The 21,865-nt window shown below is 42.0% G+C and overlaps 1 protein-coding gene across 2 annotated transcripts in view; it reads left to right on the top strand.

The window, feature by feature from the left end:
- The first annotated feature begins 760 nt into the window (after positions 1-760).
- SMAD1 (SMAD family member 1) overlaps positions 761-21,865 on the top strand; it is a 47,523-nt gene continuing 26,418 nt past the window's right edge. The window contains exon 1 of one of the 2 annotated variants that reach the window (XM_065837096.2): positions 761-1,212. The gene's annotated coding sequence lies outside the window, so the exon portion shown is untranslated. Of the gene's footprint in view, positions 1,213-21,130; positions 21,291-21,865 lie in introns of those variants that run through there. The other variant, XM_071808018.1, reaches the window with a different exon arrangement.

Raw genomic sequence — 21,865 nt, 5'->3', positions numbered from 1 at the left:
GTTCAATACTACTTCTGCTACGCTCTTTTGAGTATTGTCCAGGTTCCTGTAGATGTAGCAGGTAGAGAGACTTCAAGTGTGCTGCAAACCTCCATCTAGATTCACTTCCGAGCAGATACTTGCAGATTCAAATGGAGTTCAAATTCGTTTCAAGAGGGCCGCAGGGGTGAGACTTCATTACTAGTACAATTATCTGGTTGCATGAGAAACCTCATGCACTTTAATGGGTTTACTTGCATAAATTAGGAGTAACTGCAACAGCACCTATGGCCAGGATGAGGGCCACACGTCCAGTACCTGGGGACATAGAGTGGTCTGTTATTGGAAGGCATTATAGTAATTACTTCAATATTAAGAATGGACTAAGTCAGGCAATGAATCACCGGTAAGCAAGAGGCAGGATGAAATCCAATTCAATCAGTGTGTTACAAGAATTAACTTTAATTGCACGTCTCACAGTATTTGGAGCTTTCCTAAAAGCCCCGGCTGCCGAAGCATCTCAGCCGTGCTCCAGCGGCTAAATAAGCGCCTTTTAAACGGAGGGCTGTCCACCAAACGTGGCCGATGCTGGGCCCTTTGGGGCTAAGACACCGGGACGCGAGAATAAAACCATCCAAGCGCCTGGGGCCGCTCCACTGCCGGGCCCGGCGGGGCGGCTGCTTGCCAGCGCAGCGCTGCTAGCGGGGCCGGGCCGGGAATTTGGAGAGGATCCCTTGCCGGGCCGGTGCGTGTGTGTGTGTGTCGGTGCGCAGCGCTGGCAGCGGGGCGAGCGGCGGCGGGGCGGCTCCGACTGCCTGACGCCAGCGAGACCAGATCAATCCCGGCGCGGAGGCAACGCGAGCGCGGAGTCCCCGCCTGGCTCAGCCCCCTGCTCCCCCCACCCCTTTCCCCACCCGCCCTTCACCGCCCGGCAGCCGGTAACAACTTCGCGTCCGTTCGCCTCTCCCCGCTGCCCCAGCCGGGCGGCTGTGCCTGCGCCGCCCCTCTCCTTCCACCCCCCAGCTCCTTCGGGTGGTCCTCGGCCCCGGGGCAGGGTGCAGGGGCCCCGCGGCGGGCCGGGGGGAGCGGCTTCTCCGCACCGCGAAGGGAGCGCGGCTCTGCTCGGCTCCTCTCTTCTCCTCTCTTCTTCCCAGCATGATGGCGTCCCTCCGGCAGCTCCGGCGAGACCCGGGGCCGTTTCCCCGCCGGCTGCTCCCGGCTGGAAGTTTGTGGGTAGGTACCGCGTCGGGCCCGGCGAGAGGGAGAGCTGTTCCCCGCCGGGAAGCCGCCCCGCTCCTCGGCCAGTGCCGTGCGGGGACCGCCGCCCGGCCCGACCTCATTGTGCGCCCCGCCGGGGGATGCGGCGGAGCCCCGGCCAGACGGGGCAAGTGCTCTCCTTTGTTTTTGCGGGGGAAAAGCCTTTCGCCTCCTACCTCGGCCGATCCGTGTCCCTGTCCGTGTAATGTTTCTTTTTTTTTGTTTTTGTTTTCTTTCCCCCTTCCTTTCTTTCCGCAGCCCCCCTCTCCTCTTTTTTTTTTTTTTTTTTTTTTTTAATTAATGACAAATCTCTGCTTAGAGGTCAAGGAAAGTTCACTTTTTTTTTTTCCTCCTCCCTATTAGAAGGTTTGGATGCATGAGGTTTTCCCTTCCTCAGTGTAGTTTCTTCATATACTTGGGCTCTACAGCCAAATCTTATCCTGAATATAGATCTTACGAAAATGTACTGGTTTGGAAATATTCAGTCATGCGTTTGAAAGGTTCTGGGCCGAATCACGGCTTTTTTTTTTTTTTTTATATATAAACAGAAGTGAGTGGGAGTTCTGATTGAGGAAGGGTTGCTGTGCTTGCTCTTTTGTTAGTAGATCAATCTGAAGAAGATATGTGGTCCGACCTTATAGTTTGTTGTCATGGTATATAAATAGTTAGTGCTTATTCTGAAAATAATCATTGTTTTGGTGTATTTTAGGAAAAAAATGATGCTCACTTAATGTAAAAAAATAAAATAAAAAAGGTAACAGTTTTATTTGGGGAAGGAGAGGTGTTAGATCCCGGTGGGGAGGAGTGAAAGTGAATGTGTGTTTCAGTTACAAGCAAATGGGAACGATCATTTCATGAAACATGTCAGTGTTTAAAGATACAACATCTTGAAACTAACATGCTTAGGAGAAAAGCTGGTTTTAAAATACATTATAGCTGTTAGTTAAAGTCTCTTTTGCACATAGAGAAGTCAAAAACATAAAACTTCGTTTAATCCTTTTCGCCCAGGAGTTATATGTGTTTTTAAGCAGCAGTCAAGAATAACACAAAACACTGAAGCTGGCCCTGCCCACAGAGACCACTTTCCTCTGCAGGCGTGTCTGTAATTCCGCCAGTCTTCATGTGGCTGACTGTCTGCACCTTGTCCTGTCAAACAATAGGAGCAAATCATGTGAGGGAACCTGAGGTGTTAACGCTGACTTATTTTTTCTTTTACTTGTCAGCAATTACCCTGCTGAATTATGGGAGATGAGTATGTTTGTTGCAACTGATTAATACTCGTTTTATGTTCCCACTGAAGATCAGTGCTGTGAAGATTTTTAGAGGTTCTCATTGGATTTTAGTGCAGATTTTGAGTGCTGGCTTTTTTACTGTGACTGGAGGAGCTTCAGTATGAAAATGAAAGCTATCTAGCCCTTCTGAAATTCATTCTCTGGTCTCAGGGATGAAATCTTTCAACTTACTTCAGATTGTAAGTAGGTGTTTGAGAGAAATTTCCCTTGATTTGGGTGATGCAGAAGATGTCCACAGTTACCAGAGAGGTATTCAAGGCATGATCAGGTTACCCTGAGGGTAGTGATTTGTTCTTGCTTTGGTTTTGACCCCATCAACCATTGGGTATGTAATTAAATACATTTTTTTCCTACTCTGTCCTTTTCAATTTGCCTTTTTGTGTACCCTTGAAGATGTGATGATCCAATACACTTGAGAGAAGTGGCTGGATAAACACATGGAGATCTTTCTGTTTCTATATAAATATTAACTATCAAATCAAATGTTTGAAAGCTGATGAATTTAGTGTTTGCTTTTTGTCTGTAGTCAGAACACAGAGAGTTGAATGTGGAGAAAAGCAATACAAAGGTTAATCAAAGTACTACTTGTGTTTCTGCATATTGTGAAATTGTTAAGATTAAATTATGCGTTTCTTTGCTTGGTATAAAGATTCAAAAAATGAAGGGTTTGCGACTTCTTTTTTTTTTTGGATTGAAGCATGAATATACTGCATATTACATATAGCCAGTGTTATGCTATGTGAAGCCCAAGTTGTGTGTGTAAAATAAAAGCTCATTTGAGTAGTCTTACAAGCCTAATGGAGGCATCATCTCAGCTTTATAAATAATGTAAGTTGTGTATAATGTGGAGTCCCCAGAGACTGCAGAGAAAGCATCATTACCAGCCTTTTCAACCTGCTGGAGATCTTAAATTGATTTACAGCACTGAACTGGTGCAAAATGATACATCAGGATGACACGGGGTCAACCTGTAAAAGTCTATGATGTGAGCCCGTTAGTTCAGTCATCATAATTAAACCATATTATGAGAGCAGCAAAGCAACCGTCTGTGACTTGTCCCATTGTGCTTCAAATATGGGTGGTTTAAGAATCAAATAAAGAGAGCACCGTATTTATTATGTAAGTTATGCAAAGAGTAGTTGAAATTAAAGCTTGTGTCCCTGTGAAGAACCAGTTTAGGTTGACTCTTCACCTCTTTCTTGCAGTCATTAGCAACTGAAATAGATGAAGGCATGTGCAGCTTGGAGGTGTGTGTGTGGGGAAAGTGATTGTCAGTGAATATCTCTGAATTTTATGTATCCTTTCTCAAGCCTCAAAATCAGCTAGGCTTTACCTGCAGTCTGTGCTGTCAGGTATCAAAGGGACAAACAAGCCTCCCCCCGCACTCCCAGCATTTTTATCCAACTAAAGTTTCTAATTGCCTGTTGAAATGTTCCTGCAGGTCTGAGTTCTTGTATAAGACAGAGCATCTTAGTCATATCTTGAACTATCTGACCAAACTTATTTTAAGAACAGAGACTGTAATTTTGAATATGGGTTGGCATAGGTCACTTTACTTTTCTTAGTGAAGGCAACTGTGGCTTCAGATTCATGTTTCTGCTCTAAATAGCTTAGAAAGTGGCATACCACAGATAGTAAAACATTTATTATGTAGTGAACATCTGAAGTCTTGCTGCTTCTACGGATAAAATCACTATGAAGTGTTTGGGGAAAATCCTGGTAAAACCCCTCTTTTCTGCTAGTCAGTGTGCTGCTTAGTGATTTGAGGGTTTTGTGTGCGTTAGTGGTTAAACCAACTCTTCATACCCGAATTGCTGTGAACTGCGTCTCCTGAGCTTCTTCCAGCCAAGAGAGAAATGTCTTTCATTTTTAGTCACAAATATAACTGAAAAAACATTTTTGAGGGATACAGAAGAAGCAAGCAGAGAAAATAAACAGCCACTAGTTGTGAGGGACCCGCTCGTCTCCAGGTTCAGTTGCATCTCAGCGGGGTGTGCTTCAGCTAAGGTGCTTTCTGAGTGGCAGGTAAAAGAATTAAAGCTCGCTTTTGGGTGCCGCCTCTTGCAAAATGTGGATATGGAGCTCTCTTCTGCTGTGTTAGTGCAGATGGATAACTGAAACTACCTTATCGAAGGCAGAGCTGTAAAATGGGGTTTTACACATTGCTTTATGCTTAATTAAGTGATTCTACTAATTTATATTTTTAAAATTTCTTGTTTAGATTTTGATAACAAACTTACCCAGTAGTCCCTTCAGAGTGGGGAAAGGTCTGTTCTGCTCATAAAAACTTAATGTGTTTCTCTCTAGTATCTGCAGACTAATGTTCTGCCATTGGCCTTTCTTCTGGGTATAGCAGTGCCTCAAAAAGTTGAATGCATACAAGTCTTAATAAAGATGTTATGCAGTTCCTAGAAGTTTACCTTTGAAGTCTATTGAACAGCAAATTTGAGTTTAAAACATAAACACCAAATTGGCAAGTGTGTCTCAAAATACTGGTGACTTAAAGGCTCATCTCTGCAGGCATCTTGCACTTCTCCAGCTGTTTTGCTCGAGCTACAATGGTGTAACTTTAGAACAGCATAGTGGATTTTTGTGTTAGAACAGTGTTATTTTGCTTGCAATAGGGAATAAGTTATTTTAAATTGATACTTTTTGATTGCTAGAGTTGTATCCCTGCAGGCTGTTGTGTAACTATTTCCATTAGAATGTCACTATTCTTCAAGATTCAGAATAACCAGAAAAAATGTTAGTTTGGATCTTTTGTGAAGGGCTTTGCAGAGGGTGGATTCAGGGCCGAGGAGAAGGACACTCTTGGCTGCCACAAAGATCCTTCTCCTCTTCCTCCTCGGACAAATGGCGATTTGCATTGCAGAAGCTTTTCTGTTCTGTGTGTATTTGAGTGGGGGGCGTATTTGTTTTTTTTAACAGGATAGGGAAGCCAAACATTTCATAAAATAAACAGGCTAATTTTGAGGTATGTAAAACATTTTCCAAAATGAATCTGGATCATTCAGGATCTCTCCCTGCTTCAGTTTCATGCCTGCATTTGTTGGGTTTCAAAGCACTTCCTAGTTGAGTAGGAGCAAAGATTGAGCACACAAATAATTAGAGTGTGCGAGGTCAAGTGCATGTAAGGCTGAACTCTGAATTGTGTAGAGTGGTCCATTTTTATTTTGGGGAAGGAGGGTGGATGTGTACTGGTGGGATTGGGGTTGCTCTGATAGAAGTGTTGGGCAGCTGTGTGACCACAGTGCTGCTCATGACAGTGGCACTGTGTGTGACACAGCTGCTGGGTTGAGCTATCTTTAAATTACTATGGGTTTTCTGCAAGTACAGATTCTTTTACTTGGTTGCACTCTTCTTCCGAGTGCTGTGTCTTGGGAGGCTGGGCAAAATCTTAGTTTAGATCAGGAGTTGAAGCTCTTTTCTTTCCTCTATACTTTCCAATGCAGGGAACCTGACCAGTACAGCTATTCTGGACACTTGCACTACTCATTCTAATGTAACTCTGTAATTGTTCTGTACTGTATGTCACTTTTATTTCGATATTGAGTGTCCAGTTGGGAGAGTGATATTAGAATAGATGTCATCAGGCTTTCCCATTTTGTTCTTCCCCCATGCTTTTAGCACGCACAGGCGAAGTCTGAAATACAAGGAGGAAAACAAATTATTTTTAAACATGTCTTTATGTAAGTCATTGTATTTAGGCACTGTTCAAAGCAGTATCATCCAAAGGCAACTATTATGTTGACTTGGCGTGTAAGCAAATAATTAATGTGGTTCACCAGTGATTTCTGAAGCATTATTTCTTATTTCTGTGCTTATAAAGGGAAAGTTCTTCCCAACATGGCAGCAGATGAGACTAAGTCAGCATAGACGGTCTGAATTATGGCACTTAATGATATTCAGAAGTATTTAACTTGAAAGTTTTTGTCATTAAAATCATTAAAATGCCAATCCACATCAAAGTGATCTGTGGACTATCAATCCAGTTTTGGGTAACTTGGAAATAAGATACCCATTAAAATTTTTTTTGCAATGCTGAAATGGTTATAGACAGAATTGCGAGCATCTTCACTGTCTCCTTGTGTCTGTCCCCAGCATGGGTGTAAGAATCACGTCTGCCTTCCAGCTTCAACCAAGGGCCCTTCTTGCAGTACTTGGAACTATCATTAGAGTGGAAGCTGAAGATGTAATCCCTTAATACAGACTTTGCGCATGAGTAGAAGTTGGATCTCAGGATTTACAGCTTTCCAGTTTCTTTTATAGAGGCTGCAAGTCTGATGTACCTGTTTAAAATCATGTCTAGGTAGATGAAAACAAAAAAGCATGTGTGCACACTGAGCTAACACTTGACACTTACATAGCAGGTCAAAATGTTTTTTATTAATTCAGAAAGTCTTTTCTGTTCAGAATGCCTGGGGCACACAGTGACCATAGTTGGTCATACTTTTGCTTGCTTTTCTTTCTCACTTGCTTCGATATTGGGAATTAACACCTCATTCTTGTGTTCACATGAAAGACTGATTTACTGAGGATATTTTTCTTACTGTTCATTTAAGACTTCTGATTTCAAGCATTTAAGGCATCAACAATAATAGCTGCATTCTGACTGGTGTAGTGTGTTGAAACCAGGGCATGAGACTCTTGGAGAAACCTTATTCTTATGCTGGTATATATGTAGGATTATTCACACCTGATAGATATACTGTATGTGCATGTGCACATATGAATGCCTAAAATAACATTTGGTGCTGTTGAAAGTGGAATTATTTGGATAATATAAAGGTGGACTAAACCTATATATAGTTGAAAAGAGCCTGCAAATTTATCAAAACGTGTATGTAAAAAATATTTATCTATGAATACTTCAATGCTGCTTAAAAGCATAAAATCAGTTTTGGTTCAAGATGAAGTAAATAACTGGGGAATCATGTTGCAGTGAATTGTGGCGTCCACTTAAATGTGTTTCTGAGGGTGATAGGAGGAAGAAACAACTGTTCTTTGGTCAGATACTGTTAATGAGTTGCAGATTTGGCTTTATTCTATGGATATATTTTCCCTCTGTATCTGTTAGGTTTAATTTGCATGTTGACGGGGAGGAATTAATGCAATGTCCTTTCTGTCTTGCATTTGTCTTGCTAGTAAGGACTTCTATTCAGCTGACATGTTGAGGGGCAAAATACATGGCTTATAAGTAGCTGTGTATCCTGGGCAGTGGAAAAAGGGCTCTCAAAAACTTTCTTGAAGACAAATTTGAAAGTGTGTGCATGTGTGTGTATGAGAGAGAGAGAGAGGGTGGAAGGTGGTGTGGAATTGACTTTGGCTGTTACCATTTGATGTTTTAGTTGCCTGTGGTGTCCCTGTAAATCCTAAGCTGAAGAAGAGCAAAAGTGTAGGGGTTGTTTGAGGTTTTTTTTGTCGGTTGTTGGGTTTTAACTCTTTATCCTTCTTATTTTCCAGCCCTCCCAAGATGTTGCAAAATAAACTCTGCTGGTGTTCTGTTAGGACAAAAAAAAAGTTGGCAGAACATCTTTGCTCGCTGTTGGCCAGTTGTCTTCCCCCCACAAGGGTTTCTGAGCTGTGTTGTACGAAACAAGAAAGTTATTATACTTTGACGTTAGGCCACTTGCACTTGCTTATGCATGTAGATTCTGCTTACAGGTCCTGAAAAATTACTAAAGCTGGCTCATCAATAAAACACAGTTCTTTTTGATAGGGGTCATTCTCGTGATATCTAAGTGCTCTGAGATTGGAAGGGACCTCTGGAGGTCATATGGTCCAGCCTGCTCAAGCAGGGCCACCTGGGTTGCCCAGGACTGTGTACAGATGGTTTCTGTTTTTTCCAATTGTATGACAACAACACTATTGCTCTGTCACAATAGTGATTAAAGTAGGTTTGAAATTTACCTTGCCATTCTGACAGACCTGACAACATGTACATGATGCCCTCAGGGATTTTAAAATGCATAACGTGATTACCCTGGTTTAATTTCAAATGTATAGTCTTTCAGGAATCTTGAACACGTTTAAGGTGTGTGCTCTCCTGCACAGGGAGGGAAGAGTGAGATGAGGGAGACAGAGATGTCACTCATGTGGCTTTATTGAGGTTTCACCATGAATCTCCAACATTCAGGACCTGAGTTTAGAGTCTCCCTTCATGCAGTCTCTTGGTCTTCCCTCTTTTCATTAGACACTTTTACCCTTTTATCACTGAGAAGATAGATAGACAGATACATAGATAAAACAGGCATTGATTGTGTCTTTGTCCCTGTTTTACTAACTACCCGATAAATGCAACGACAAACTATACTATTTTGAAAAATGCCAATTTTGCCCTTGCCGAATGTCTCAGAAAACCTACCTCACATATAGTTTGCCATCTCGGCGATTGCGGTTTCCTGGTTTGCATTTTTGCCCACGTGTGGCTTTGCAGTCCAGCATACTCCATCACAGGCCCTTTAATTACCCTTCCTAGCTAGTGTCAATGTTAAATGCTTCCACTTGGATGTAGTAGCCAAAGGAAAAGTCTTTGTCTTTATTAACCGCGAAACTTAAGATAACGTAATTGTAGTTTCTGTAATGTGTGTGTGGTATTAGATTTCATCTGGAAAATATTTTATAAATATTACCGGCTTAAAATTTTGTAGTGTGTGGTATTTTTGGACAGACGGATATGAAATCACTCTTCTTTTTTTCCGAAGCTTGCTGTCTGGTTACCTAGAGCAGACTATGGTGGTAGCAGGAGGGGGTTTGAAGTGCTTGCTGGAGCCTTTGGTTAACTCAGAACCAGCTGGGGCAGAGCTCATCGCTCTAGGGTTGAGACAAGGTTTTGCAAATCAACTGTACTCATGTCTAAGTATGAGCTAATCTTCCTCCTGGATGTCATTTAAAATTAGAGGGGTGGCAGCTCCCCCAAATGGAAAGAACTCTTCACAGTTTGGTGTGTTTGTGGTTTTTTTTTTTTTTTTTTCAACCCCAGCTCCATTTCTTTGCGTTACGCTGGCTGGGTGACTTGGGTGCTCATCCTGCTCTGAGCTGATCCAGCTGTTCTGCAGGATGTTGTTTTTGTTGTTGTTTTTGCTGGGTTAGGAAGGTGGATTGGCTGACAGACTCTAAGCAGAGGGGAAATTATGTTGGAGTACCAAAGCTGGCATGGGGGAGTGAAGGGAAACCTCTTCTCTTTGGGTGAGAGCAAGCTGTTAGAGCTGCTCCTCTGCTTGTGGACCTGGGACCGTGCTGGCCCAAAGCAGCTGTTGGAGGTAGCCAGTTATAAATGAGTACTGTAGTACTCCCAGATGAAGACTTCCTTAATATGGTTACCAAGGAAAGGTCTAATTTACAGGGTTTTTTCCCAGGTACTTATGTTGGTGATTTGCATGGTGAGGTTAGACTGCCAGCAGTTACGTCAGTGACAAAGCCCCAGTGTAGTTTTATTGGCAGTAGAATGGCAATGATTAATGATACAGCGTATTTTATGGGGGGTGAAGGAGAATGGATGAGGAGGAACACTTAAACAAGCTTTTCTGGTCAAGTTCTGTTTTGCTAGTACAAGCTGCAAGCTACATTAGAAAAGATTTTCTAGCTTAATGCAACCATATGAGCTGAGTGCATCAAGCGCATGTTCTTTGTGAGATAGGACAAATATTTTTCCTCATGGAGAACTTCTTATTACTAGAAACTTTCTTTTCCTCTTTAGAGGATAAAATAACTTGAAAAAGCTAGCAGACCAGGTACCGTTAGCAACATTATCAAGAAACTAGAGACAAACTAAATATTAAATCCATTAAAAATCCTTCTGTAAAAGCGGGCTCGTGTTACCAGAAACCATTGCCGGTGCAGACAATTAGAGCACCTGAAGTGATATGTGCTGTAAGCCAACAGACTGCTTGTAGCTTTCCTTCATTCTGGAGTACTGCATAAGTCACTTTGAAATTTTTGGGTTTCAATCCACTTTTCTCAAAAGAAATTTAGAAAGCCACTTGTTTTAATGGTATATGGTGTGTTTAAAAAAAAACCTAACTTTTTCTTGTTACTGCTAGCTATTTAACAACCTCAAATATTGTGTCATTGTACTATATTTCTTAACTTCACAGCATTAGACTAAATATCTACAATTTCAAAATACAAAATTTAGGTATGTTCCCTGGTGGCAGTGCTAGAGTAAGGTTCTTTCTGAATTCCCTTGTAGCCTTTCCCCTCTAGCTTGGCTACAGGCTGCTTTGAAATTTTGTTCTACGCAGAAAGCATCACATAACATAACGAGTATAAACACTCAAAGGCTATTTCCTGCAGTTTGCTGGATAACTAGTGGGGACAAGGGCAAAGGGAATAGTTATCAGCTGCACCTCTTGCTCACAGTCAAACCCCGATGCACCTCCTGTGGCCTAAGAACTGGGAGCACTGGCGGCAGGCTGCTTTGGCTGAAGTCTTGTGTTTCTGAATACAGACAGGTTTCCATCACACCTTTGACTAGTTTCTCGCCTCCCCTGACTTGAGACGCAAGCACTCTCAATCTTCCAGGCCAGCCAGCAGTCAGGGTCATTTGAGCCTAAGGGCTTGTTATCTTGGAACTGGGGAACACTGATTTCAACCCCAGAACTAAAGGCATCTAGATTGTCAGCTTAAGGGCAAGGAGTCTGAAATCTTTGTGTGCTCCTTTTGTGTGCTGGTTTTCAGCCTAGAAGTAAGTAGTCTTGGAAAACTGTAAGTCCTGGAAGCTCATTCTGGCAGTCCCAATTTGCAAGATGTTCAGGGCTTGGAGCCCTTCTGTCATTTGTACTAAGACAGCTATGACTGTTTGTTCAGTAGCAGGCAACAGTGGAAAATTTGGGAAGGATTATGGCTGTTCTAGCTCACCTGCTGCTGACCCTAGAGAGCGGGTGTTTGGGAAATAGTGTGTTTTGGTGCCTTAGCTGTAAGGTTGCAGTGCTGCCACTTTGCAATACCTGAATTTTGAAACTTTAAACTGGTCTTGGAAAATGACGGTGAAATGAATAATAAGTTGCCTTAACTCTGTATGTGGAATCATACAGGCTTAAAAAAAAAAAAAAGCTCACAGATAAGGAAAGGGTACTGAGTAATTCTTTACGTGGCTTGATTACTCTTCCAAACTCATAAAATGCTTACAGATAACCAGGGAATCAGATAGATAGATTACAGCCATTTTCTCCCATTGTAAAACTTCCGTATTCCTGGTAAGCACTGTAGGAGGATATCTCTCACTTCCTTTCAAGCTATGCGGTTGCCAAGTGCTGTATGAACTATCAGTTCCTATCTGTGGGTTGAAGTCTTTGTAAAAAATCCTCCAAACCCTTGATCTCGGGAAGAGGAGAAAACAGTTTGATATGAGATTCTACAGATGTTCCGACGCAGGGCTGTACCGGCTGCTTTTGCTTCATCCCACGGTTTTTTAGATGACTCTGAATCCTGCTGCAACCAGTGCAGGAGCTGCTGGCCTGTGCCCAGGTCTCAGCACTGGTACCTTTGCTGCAATGATCATTGATTCGTGCTCAGGACAATCTGCCTCTGGCCTGGTCACTTTGTGCCCTCTTCCTCCATGGCATGGTGGTGTTGCTTGGGGTAATGGCATGTGTGCTCACAGAGCTGCTTTGGTGCCATCCTGCCAGCACACGTTTTGTGCTAGTGGTCACCTCTCCAGCTTACTTTATCTAATACTTGCCTCTTGATTGGTAGCCTTCAAGAATTTTGTTCTCTACTTGTCTGCAGGAAAAGCTGAGGCTCGATGTGAGGAAGTGGCTTGACCGAAGGAAATAGGAGCTGTGTGTCTGGAGCAGCAGCCCAGTGCTTTCTGTGGCAGTACTACTGCTGCTGACAAGGTTTTACAGGCTTAGGTATGGCAGGAAAAAAATTGCACTTCCAGCAAATTCAGTTGCAGTCGGTAGACTTTTTTCAATTTAAAAGCCCCATTCTTGGGAGCATTTTGACTTAATTGGTGAACTGTCATCTGGGAGGTTGTTGGCCTCCAACCATGATAGCATGCGATGTCTGTTTTGTTCCAAGAACGGTTATCAATAGCTTTATTCTTCCACAAGTATAGTTTTTAATATTAGTGAAGTTGTACCCTGCTCTGGAATTAACATGGGGGTATAGTTGAAGGCAGTTCAAGTTTTTAGCATGGGCAAGCTCAGGCTTGTACCCCACATGCCAGTAAAGGCCTTGATCAATCCAGATCTGTGTTTGCTGGGATATTTTCAATGTGAACCCAAAGTATCCTGACCTTATCTCAGGTGGATCCCTATTTTCTTCATTTTCTTCTATGTAAGCTGATAAGACATCTCCAAACGCAGTGATCTTGACTCCTTACATTTGTAAAGCTTTTGATATGTTTGGGTGGCTTGACAAATAGGAAGATACTGCCAGGGAGTATCTGCTGCAATGTGGGGATGCAGCTGCTGCTCCCTGTCCTGGGGACGAGGGACAAACTGAGTTTCATGTCATCTGAGTTCCAGTCCTGATTTTTCAGAAGGCTGCTAATGACATACCATAATTAAACATTGTTTCATTGGAAATCTGGCAAAACTGGATGTTTGTTTCTGGGTTGTATAAACTTGGCTTGGAAAGCTGTATCATTGTCAAACACTTTCTCCATCCAGAATGGTCATTGCAAGTTGCAGGACACTTCACAAAATTTAAGAGAGATCTTTCGCTCTGCCTCTTGGCATTTTAAAGACGTGGTGAAGTTACAGTGTTTTAAGGGCCATCTAAAGGCAAAAAAAACCCTCCTTAGATTTTGCAAATTAGGCAAGTGAAAAAAAGAGGAAAGCTAGAGGAGTCCTTTAAAAAAAGTAAAGCATGCATCTCATGAAATGCATTGAAATGCCTTCAATATTGGCCAACTGAAGAGGCTGTTCTTATTTCAACTGTATAAATGATGGGTGGGGAACTAATCTGTGGAAAGATTTATTTATTTAGGTTAATGACACTCATTTTTGGTTTAAATTTTGTCAATCTATTCTGCTTTGCTGAGGCTTGACCTAGTAATGCTTTTATTAGTGAATAAGTAAGTTTTCTGTCTCGGGTTTTGTTGTCTCTTGCTTTGGTGAAACATTCTGCTTTAAAGCTGGGGATTTTGAGCTGTAATTTAACGTCTTTACTTAATGTCTGATAAATGAGGTCTGGGTCACAGTCTTTAGAAGTGGTTTAATGCAGCTGATGTAACTGTATTGGTGCATGCTCTTGGTAAAATGAATAATTTGTAGGAGCAGTGCCTTGCCTAAGCTGAGCATAACTGGAGTGCATTTGGTGGGGTTTCCCTCCTTAAAAATACCCTGCTATAGCACTTTTCTAGCAGGGGCTGTCAAACCCCTTCTAAATCCATTAAGACAAAATACATCTTGAATTTTAAGAGCTCTACTCAAAAATTTTCATGCCTGATTGTGATGGACTTTTTTTTTTCTTTCTTTCTTTCAAAGGCTTTCCTTTATGCTGCAAATGTGTGTTTTAACTATTTAAAAAAAGAAAAAAATCCCTGAAAGTGACATGTCAGTAAATTTTCCCGTCTCACCTGTGAAGGAAGTTCCTCCCACCCTGTGCTGATGAATTGGAGGGAAATGCTTTTTTCAGTTGATAAAAAGAAATAAAATTCCATGCCCTTCCCAAAGGAGGAGTTCAACAATTGGACAAGTGGCGTGGGACCATGTGTTGGTTTGTAAAAGGATATAGTTTGTAAAGATGTTTCCTTTGATGCCTGTGATGAATATGGATGTGTTTCCGTTAGAGAGGGTTTTGATTAAATTATGCAATTAGAGCTGACCAGACAGATCTAAATATAGGAAGAGGTTTCAGTTATCCTGCCTTTGTCTGTATTAACACACCCACGCAGATGTGTGTTTGTTATTGTTGTAAACAACACCTGCTTTATAAAGACAGTTCAAAAAGTCAGGAAAGGGAATGGTCTTTGTGGAAAAAGGGAGTTTTATGATGAAAGGGGAAAAAAAGAAACCTGTTTTCCCCAGGTTTTTGACATTTTTGAGAAGGACTTCCAAATTAATAGCTAGGCAAGTCATGGCATCCTTGTAGATATCCTGTGTTTACAAAGGCATAGCCAGTGCTCCAAACTAGTCTGTAGGTTGTTCTGCATTTTTCAGGGCTTGGTCTGTGTCATTTAATGGTGTTGACTGAGCTCCTTGCCTGCTCCTGTGCTCCTGAGACCTTCTAGCGCCCAGTGGGACAGTGTGTGGAGTTGAAATACCCCACAGCACAAGTCACAGAATCACATAATGTTAGGGACTGGAAGGGACCTCAAGAGATCATCCAATCCAATCCACCTGCTGGAGCAGGAACACCCAGATGAGGCTACACAGGAATGTGTCCAGGCGGGTTTTGAATGTCTCCAGAGAAGGAGACTCCACAACCCCCCTGGGCAGCCTGTTCCAGTGCTCCCTCACCCTCACTGTGAAGAAGTTTCTTCTCAAATTTAAGTGGAAACTCTCGTGTTCCGGCTTGATCCCATTACCCCTTGTCCTATTATTGTTTGCCACCGAGAAGAACCTGGCTCCATCCTTGTGGCACTCACGCTTTATATATTTATAAACATTAATAAGGTCACTCCTCAGTCTCCTCCAAACTAAAGAGACCCAGCTCCCTCAGCCTGCCCAAAAGATAAACCTGCCCCAAAGATGCACAACAAAATACCCACTGTGATGGCTGATATTTCCATCTGTCTCTTGACAACTCTTTTATTTGGTTGATCTTTTTTTTTTAATGTTTTGTCTTCGTTGGAGGATTTCTTTAAGATGCCTTCAGGTCGGAGAGAGTGTGAAAAATGGTGAGTCTTCTCCATCATAGCATTTAGGAAAAAAAACCCCAACCTCATGGACACTATCCTGGCAAGTTCTGTGGTTCACAGAACTGTATTCATCTTAGAAGTTATTTTAGTGTTCATAGTTCTGTAATCCCATCTGTGCCGGAGTTTTGACTGAATCATCAAATTACAGTTCCTTCCTGACTTCAGTTAAAATATTAAGTTGCAGTTGTAGAGATAATCTTTGATAACACATCTGATTTGGTCCAACTGCTTGCAGACACCAGAAGGGATTTGTCCACACCTGGATGTACTTTTTGAAGTGTCCCGCTTGTACCAGCCCTGGTGTGCACCAGCCTCATCCAGTTTCCTGACCAAATAACCTGGTGAACCTGGCAAGTCAAAAGAACATGGTGAGGAGACCAGCAGGCATTAATGAAAGAGCTGGCAGTTTGCGATGTCATGGAGTCTCATGTGCATCTGAATGCAGGAATGAGTAAAATTCAGCAATGTAAACTAGAAATTTACCATTGTTTCTTGACTCTGGTTAAAACTGCCTGATTTGAGGATTTGATGATAATTTAAGAGGCTGTACTTGCTAGTGTTTCTTGTAAACAGGGAGGAACTGTGCTTTAATGAAGTTGTAGAAAAGCATCTTGCAGGATGGGGTGTTCCAATTTGTTTTCAGGAGTACGATTTCTAATATGTCGAAACAGTTGCAAAGGAATTGGGAAGCAGTGTTCTTAATCAGAAAAAGGGGAGGCTTAATTGTTGATCCATCTCTTAAAATTGGAAGAGCACCTTTCCTGTGTTCTTTAGCATTTCACACAACTATGCATTTGCTTACAAAGGCTTTTATGCCATTTTAGTTGGACTGTAACACAGGATTCAGTTTCTAATGTTTGTGGAAACTGGGTATTTTCTCTAGAGAAGCACCAGCAAAGTTACCGTAAGTCTTTAAAATCTAGTAACTTTGGTTTGAGAAGGCAAGGTACAAATCCAGAAAACCTGTAAGAATTTGCTATTGTTTTACTCTTGTTATTGTGACAGTCAAGGATCAGCGCCTTGCTGGCCAGGAGCTGGTGCATAGGAGAGCACACGGAAAGCTGCGGTTCAGTGTAGAAACTGGCCGCACACCATGCACTTGGTTCAAACTGTGGTGAGCATTGGGAAGGAATTGGCATGTATTGATGCTCTGGAGTAACTGAGCAATGGGGGGTTTGTTTTTTTGAGTCACTGTTGCCTGTGTCCCCTATGTTGGCAAAGTATACATTGGTCCTGCTGTCTCATTCTGAGCGAGTGGTGAATCTGCTCTTTGGTGCTCAGGTCGTGCTTGGAACTCATCGACTTGATTTGGTTTATCAAATAAGTTGGAAGCTGTGCAAGTCCTTCTTCTGAAGGCAAATATTGTTGCCCTGTTGAGAACAGCTAGGTATTTCTTCCAAGAACCTGTTGTTCGAGGTAGCTGGGGTGCAGTCAGCACCTGCTCTTGCTCTCCTGCCATCTGCTGAACTAATAGGTGCATGTTGGTATCTAAAAGGGTTTTCTCCATGGGCTGAACAACGATATATGGGAGGTTTTCTTGGAAGGGCAATCCCTCCACCAAATAGCATGAGCAGTGGTCCTAGAGGGGTTTCTCAGGCCGGTGCTTTCACCTGTCTCTCGGGATCCAAGGCAGAGGCTGCTGCAGAACAGGCTGGACGTGTCCTCCTTGCCCCTGCGGGGCCAAAGTAAGGGAGTCTAGTGCAGCGCTAGGAAAAAAGCTGGATGTTCCTGTTAAGTATGTTGAAGTCTTTTCAGCACCAGTGTGCTCTTTTCTTGAACACTTGCCACATATATATATGTATCACATATTGATAACCTATATGTAGCAGAAATTAACATGATTGCATTTTATACTATTTTTTAAAAATTCTTTCTACCATGCCAAGAAGGCATATAAAAGAGTTAGCTATTTTTTTTTTTTTCTTGGTTCTCCTTTTCAGAAATACAAGGGAAGCCAAGTCAGGTTCTGTATAAACTCTCCAATGAGTTTTACAGTGCTTTGAAATGAAACTTGTTTTCTTTTTGCATGTTCTTTGCAATGTCACTGAGGCTTCTATCAGGTTTCCATGCATGGTTCCAAGATGAGCAATATCTGACCTTCTACCATAAGAAAGTGCAAAAAAAACCCCAAAACCCTCTTTGATTAAAAACAGAGTTTTTCAGCATAAGACTCTGGACTTTTTGTTTTACAAGTCACATTGCTTGAAGAAAGTAATTGAAACTTTTTTGCTGCTTGCTCTAAGAATAGGAAGCTGGAGGAAGTTACTGCACAATCTGTTGTAACACATTCTAGCGTTACAGCTGCTTAGACTGCATGCTTTTTAGTAATACATGGAAATCATTCTTGCAGGAGTGAAGTGACAGCTCCTTGACTTCTATGCCAAAATCTGATTTTTTTTTTTTTAAGGGTCTAAATACTGTACTGAGTACATGAGTTGCTGAAAAGATGTGTCTTTCAGAGAAGGCAAGTTACTAAATATTTTTAAAGAAGCAAATTAAAATCTCTCTGCTTGTTATTTCTTCATATTGTCAATAAGTAATGGGCGCTGTGAGGAGACACGTTGAATAAAATAAGATAGATTGAGTTTTTAAAATGTAGTCAAAGACTAGACAGTCTTCTTCATTAACAATTATGTAGATTCTCCTCACTGCGGTTCTGCCCCTTTTTATATGTTAACTGTGCTGAGCATGTATCAAAAACATGTAATAGGATCCTTTTTGCCTGCATCCCTGAGCCCATAATACAAATAATGAAATTAGTAGAAGAGTTAGAGCTGCTTCTTGTTTGCCTGAAATTTGGGCTAGGAGTTGTTTCACTTCCCCCCTCCCAGGAGAGGATCATCTAATTGTCCTAATCCTTTCTCCACCCACCAAAAACTCTGATTTATGCAAAGTGGGGACAGTTTCCTATGGGATCTCCTGTGGGAGTTTGGAAACAGTCTCACTGAATATTTTACTGTCTACTTGGTGTTGCTAACAGAGTAACTGTCTCTTCTCTGAAAGCTGGAAAAATAAGGCTTCACTCTGAGGCATTTTGCCTAAATACATTTGTTTAAATACAAGTCTGGCTAAACAGCTGTATATATAATGCTCACCACTTTTTTGTTTTTTGTAGGCTTCTCACAAGCTGTGTGCAGGTTTGTACGTCAGTCCAAAGGTTACACAAAATAGAGCAGCGTTGAAGGGAGACAAATAAAGCAGCAGTGAGATTTTAAAGAAGTTTGTTGATTCCAACTCATCCATCAGCAGACAGAAGGCATAATAAAAAGTGCATGGGTTTTGATGTGTAAAGAGTGGCTGATAAGTGGGTAACAACTCGATTTCCTTTAAACTGATTCCAAGCTGCCTTTCTGAGGGTGCCCTGTTATTTGCCCTGTGAATAAACATACCCTTCAAGGGCTGCTGGTCACTCAGGTGTTGGAAATACGAGCTCCCCCTTTCCCAGAAGGGCATATGTATTTGGGGAAGAAAGACGTGGATTGTGTCATTTGCTGACTCATGCTTTAATCTTTTATTTTTGCACTACCAGCCGATAAGACCACTTTGTGCAAGAGTAATTCAGGAAGTGATGCACTGCGAAAACCAAGAGTGGCAGAAAGGGAAACAGAATGTACTGGCAAGGGCTCAGCCCACGGACGTACTCTCTGCTTCTTGGAAACGCAGAACTCCACCTACGCTGCTTTTTTTTTTTTTTTTTTTTTTTTTCAGCTTTATACTGGTATTGGAGCTTGGTGTGAGTAGTATGCAGCAACTTGTGGGTTTTCTTCCCCTTTGTCTTGTGTCTTGTTCAGGGTTTGGAGTGAGCATAGTCTTTATTCGGGCAGGCAGTGCTTCAGGAGGAGTCCCAGGGCTGGTGTCCGAGCTGCGTGACTTCGAGGGATATCTACAACTACTGTACCATTCCATGGAGGGAAGTTATAGCCAGGTGGGGAGTGGTCTCTTCTCCCAGGCAGTTAGCAATACGACAAGGGGGCATGGGCGTAAACTCTGCCAGGGGAAATTTCGGCTGGATATTAGAAAGAAATTCTTTGCAGAGAGAGTGGTCAGGCATTGGAATGGCCTGCCCAGGTGGACTCACCGTCCCTGGAGTTTTTTAAACTGAGACTGGACATCGCACTTAGTGCCATGATCTAGTAAATGGACTGAAGTTGGACCAAGGGTTGGACTTGATGATCTCTGAGGTCTTTTCCAACCCAGTCGATTCTGTGATTCTGTAATGCTGTTCCTCCTTGCTCCCAATGTATTTCTTGCTACCGTTGCTACAGAGATACCAGCTGTTAAGAGAATACCGTTTATTGTGATGGTGAAATATGTGTTGGAGCGTACAATTGTGGGAGTGGGGTGTGTGTATGTTGCAGGATTTGACCCCAAAACTTTGGAAAAAATCTGTTCCTGTGATCTGACTGCTTGGGCCTGCCTCTGAATGTCATCTTGGTCTTTGCAGAGCTTCTGTACTAGCTCGCATTAGGGTTGTATTTTCAGGCACTGGTATAAACATACAGTCTTAATAGATGGGACTTTTTTTCTTGTTGTTTTAGTTTTTCACAGCAAGTAGGTTGGCCACTTATTTTCAAAGTAGCTTGGTGGAAAAGGGTCGGGCCGAGGTAGAGCTACACCTGCATCCGTTATCAGTGTTGGCAGAAACCAAGGTTTAGATTTTGTACTTTCTTTTTTATTAGAGCTTCAACTCAAGTCTTTTAAATATTTTTTGTTTAATTCAAATGGGTGTGGAATTGAAAGCTTGATTTGCTTACTTGATGATGTACCACTGGAAGTTGTAACTTTTGTGTGTGAACTTGTAACTTCCCTGTGTGGATCTTGTATCTTTTATTTGAAAGATAGAGAAAAAATATTTAGAATATTGATTGAGATACAGATTATATATATGAGTTGAGAATAACTTTGTTACAAGCATATTTGAAGCACACATAGTGGGGTTCTTAAATTAGGACTGCATTTTAATAGAGCACTTTACAATACCTGTAAAGATAAAGTATACCCAGGGTAATGCAGTCAGTGACAATAATGGACTTTCAGTTAATGTAACAGTATAGCACATGCCCAGGGAACAAAATAAATTCTTAAATTTGCCCCAGGCTCATGCAAATCTTCCATTGCAGTGACATTATTATTACAAATACAATTCTTAGCATAAAAGGAATAGAAAGTACCAGTACAAAGTGCAGGTAGACATGGTCTGTGTCTTAGTCCATAATCATTATTCCCATAAATGTAGTTAATGCTTTGGGCCTAATAAAACTGAATCTTTGAAATTAGATTATTGTTTTGGAGACAAATTAATTTGAATCAAGTGGATGGTTTTCAGCTTAAAGTTCTCCAAGAATAGTGGTACGCTATGGAACCACGCCTAACGGTCAAGAAAGTAAGTGTGGCATAGCGTTTACAATGTGAGACCTGCAATCTTTTCTTAGTGTAACTGTGAAATTCTGTTTGATGCGGGTGTGCTGACACCTTCTATTCTGTGTGCCCATGGGTCATTGGTTGGTTGGGGTTTTTTTGTGTCTTTCTGATGGCAACAAAAACATTAATATCCTTTTCCCCTTCCTCCTTCCTCTGCAACCTGGTGGTATCCACTCCAGGATACGTTTCCTGTCTGTTCTCATGCTGTGTTTGAAAATCAGTGGCTTAGTGCTCTTTCTCTCATTTTTTCCCTCCCTGCCACTGCAGGGTCTCTCCTACTTCCCTAGCGGAGCCTTTTTCCCAGCCCAGGGAAGTATAAAACTTGCTGCTCACAGCAGGAACTTCTTCATATGTGGAGTTCCTCCTCCCGTTCACTCATTGCTTCATCCCCGTTCCACGTCTCCCAAGTTGAGGATTGCTGTGCCATCTAAAATCCCTCTTATCAGGACTTCTTCCCTCTCACTCTTTTGTGTGTCCTTGAGTACATCGGGCAGGCATTGCAACGGGAAGGGTCGGATGTAATCAGTGAAGTAAGTTCATGATATTTTTTTCCCTCAGAGTCTCTCTGTGAGCTGTGAGAGCTTCTTGACGGGGTGGGGAGATAGAGTTTTCTTTCTCGTGTGAGATGTGTGAGGTCAAGGATCTTTCTAGTTTCTTTTTTGGGTTGTTCCTCAAAGTAAGTCGGAAGTGAAGCTGAACTATTTTAGTTTCAGATTGTGGCATCCGCAAGTCTAGTGCAGTGATTTTTCACGCTGTATCGCTGGAAATTTGCAGAGGGCTGGGTAGCACAGTGCTGTTGTGGCATATTGCTTGCAGCTACTTTAGAAAATATAAATAAATAAATAAATAAAAAGTGCTAGTGATCTTGTATCTGTTCCTTGGGCTGTTTTGCTGGTTAAGGTTGCAATAGCTGATAGGCAGAGGGAAGCGCCCTTCACACTTAAACATGAATGATGAAATCTGAGGGGCTGTTTTTGGTTAGATTTAATGCAAATTAGATTTCTAATATAGAACCCTTGCCCTTTTTTGGACTGTGTGGGAATACAGCCATGCCTTTTTCTGTTTTGGCTTTTTCTATCAAGCTTCTCATGGTACTAACTGAGGC

This window comes from Patagioenas fasciata, chromosome 4, assembly GCF_037038585.1.
Source record: "Patagioenas fasciata isolate bPatFas1 chromosome 4, bPatFas1.hap1, whole genome shotgun sequence".
NCBI classification, from domain to species: domain Eukaryota; kingdom Metazoa; phylum Chordata; class Aves; order Columbiformes; family Columbidae; genus Patagioenas; species Patagioenas fasciata.
The sequence above is the reverse complement of the archived record's forward strand: the minus strand, read 5'-3'. Positions and strand labels throughout refer to the sequence as shown.